This window comes from Rhagoletis pomonella, unplaced genomic scaffold (assembly GCF_013731165.1).
Source record: "Rhagoletis pomonella isolate Grant_MI unplaced genomic scaffold, Rhpom_1.0 Rhpom_scaffold_00012, whole genome shotgun sequence".
NCBI classification, from domain to species: Eukaryota; Metazoa; Arthropoda; class Insecta; order Diptera; family Tephritidae; genus Rhagoletis; species Rhagoletis pomonella.
The window spans coordinates 11,625,712-11,628,342 of NW_023458566.1; positions in this window are offsets into that span (position 1 = coordinate 11,625,712).

Consider the following 2,631-nt stretch of genomic DNA (forward strand, 5'->3'; position numbering starts at 1 on the left):
ATTTAAAATTATGCCACTGAGGGACGAAAGAAAAGTTTTGCGAATGAAATATTAAGTCGCTGCGACGAAGGACAGTGAAAATAAATTTAGACACCACATAAATATTTAACTATTTTGTATACTGGTACATACCTACATTAAGTATTTTTTATATAAATACAGCCAAAAATTATATACATATGTATAAGTCAGGGGTTAAGGCTTTTTAATTCCCTTTTTATTTTCTTGCATTTTTATTTTTGCTTCTTTGCTGGCATAAAGCAGAGTGCTACTGTCACTGTCGCTTTTATTTATTTCAAATTTTCGTCCTTCCTTTCTTTCTTCCTTTAACTGCAAGAATCTTTTTTTTTTTAAATCTCTTTCGTATTTTTCGTACAACGCATAACATACGGCTGCAATTTCGTTACTTTTAACACTAAGTGCATTCTCGAAATGGCGGTTGTGACAGTTTCGGTTATAATTTACTACATATGTCTGTATGTATGTATGTATGTACGTACGTACAAGCATTCTGTAGTGGTAATCCAATGCGCTTTTTTCTGCGCGCACCATTTCGCTTTAGTTGGCTTTCATATGTTTCGGTTTCGTTGAATGGGACGCTGCATTAGCAGATACTTATTTTTCAATTACTTCTACTGTCATCCTGCCAAAAGTTATACACTCTTTGCACACCTTTGACTTGTAAAGTACATAAATAAGTGTTCGCGCAAAAAGTAAAAATGAGCATGAAAATTTTGTAATCTTTGCAGAGCCTCTTTTGTTAGTTGTTTTTTTTTTTGTTGCAGCGGAATTTTGTTTGGATAGAAAAGAGGTTAGTGTAAACTTTAGTAAGGTTAATAATTTTTTAATTTTTACTTTTCCACATTTATTGAAAGCAGTAAATATAATAAATTCGAATATTTCGATTTTGTCGTAATCATAAAAACTAGTCACTACAATTTATGAGAGAAATAAATGTGTAAAAGATATGAATGTCTATAGTTCCTGTTCGAGATAACGCATACGATAATCGTTCTCCAAACTTTATGAGTCTATGACCTTACGTATGGTATATTCGTTATACGTGTGTAATGAATACACTGTAATCCAATAATAGTTACGTATACGCTCTGGAGCCACATTAGCCTGCTGTGCATCTCTGCAGAAAGTCGTATCTTGCTACAATAGTAGTTATCTTAACATGTCTAGTAGCCCGAAAAGTCTTCATCTCACCTCGGTTAAAGTTCCTAACACATCGATGGGCATACTTAAAAACTATTGTACTTAACCCTTTGAGTAAAAAAAATAAAAAATGGGTTATCAATTTCAAAAATATAATTATTTTTTTAAACTCTTTATTTTACAGTTATTGAACGCACTTTCTGCTGGAAAGAACAGAAGAGCTTAAGAATTTGAGGTTAAAAAATACCAAAGTACAAAGGTACTTAGAAGATTTCAATACCAGAAAGACGGACGGACTGATTTAACCCATTTTCATATTTCGCTGTCAATATTTCTTTTGCCTGTTATTTTTCAAAATTGGGATTTTTTAACTATCATAAAAAATGTGTAAAATTTAATTGTACAGCTCCGTTGTTTATAACCGACTTCAAAAAAGGAGGAGGTTATCAATTCGTCGAAATATTTTTTTTTTAATAAAATTGATTGGGCTACAAATCTGCATACTCAAAAAATTATGAAAAATATGATTGAAAAGTTGAAAATTTGCATGAAAATTAGCTGAATTTTCGTAAGTTTTGCACAAAGTTTAGGAATTATATTTTCATGTTTTTTTTGTAGTATTTTTATAAAAAAAATTGGCAGAAAAATATTAGAAAAAAATTTGTTGCATATATTGTGAAAAGCAATTTGGCTTCTCAAGGATTTCACGAAAAATAATTGTTTTTTGTAATTTAATAAAAAAAATTTAGTTTAATTGTTTTGAAAAATTGAGCCTTTCTTACAACAAAAATTTTTATGATTTTTGGTACCGAACATCCTGGATGAATTCGTGTAGTTTTAGAGATATGGACAGTAAAAAAAATATATCTGCCAATGATACCAAATAGTTCAAGATTCTATGAATTTGGTTGTATACATACATATGTATATCGACAATAAACACAAATTTCCAACTATCTTCTGCTTTATTACTTTAAGTTCATTGCTAAATTCCAGCAAGTCAGCTTAAACTAACTGTCCTCCAGTTGAATTCCCAATAGTACAATTTTCTCAATTATACTAAATACATCGGAAGCTACATAAAGCCGCAAACCCGCAGCAACCACAAAGATACGAACAACAGGCGACAATGGATACCGACTACCCAGCAGAAAAAAAACTTGGGCATGCGATGCAGATTTTTGATTGACTGATGTGAAGAGAGAACAGCATTCCTGCGAGAAAATTATGTGCACGATTGAGCAATACATTTGTAATATATTTCATATTTGAAAAAATGTTTTATTATTTGAATATTTTTTTCGCAAATTCAGTGCCAAATATCGAATAACTATAAATAAAAGTTGATGAATTGCAAAAGGAATACTATGTGACTCTTAGTTTTTTTAATAGAATTAATACAGATCAGCCCGTTGAAAACCAGTAGGTTACGCTGCAAGTCATGGATTGGCATCAATCACTTTCGTATAC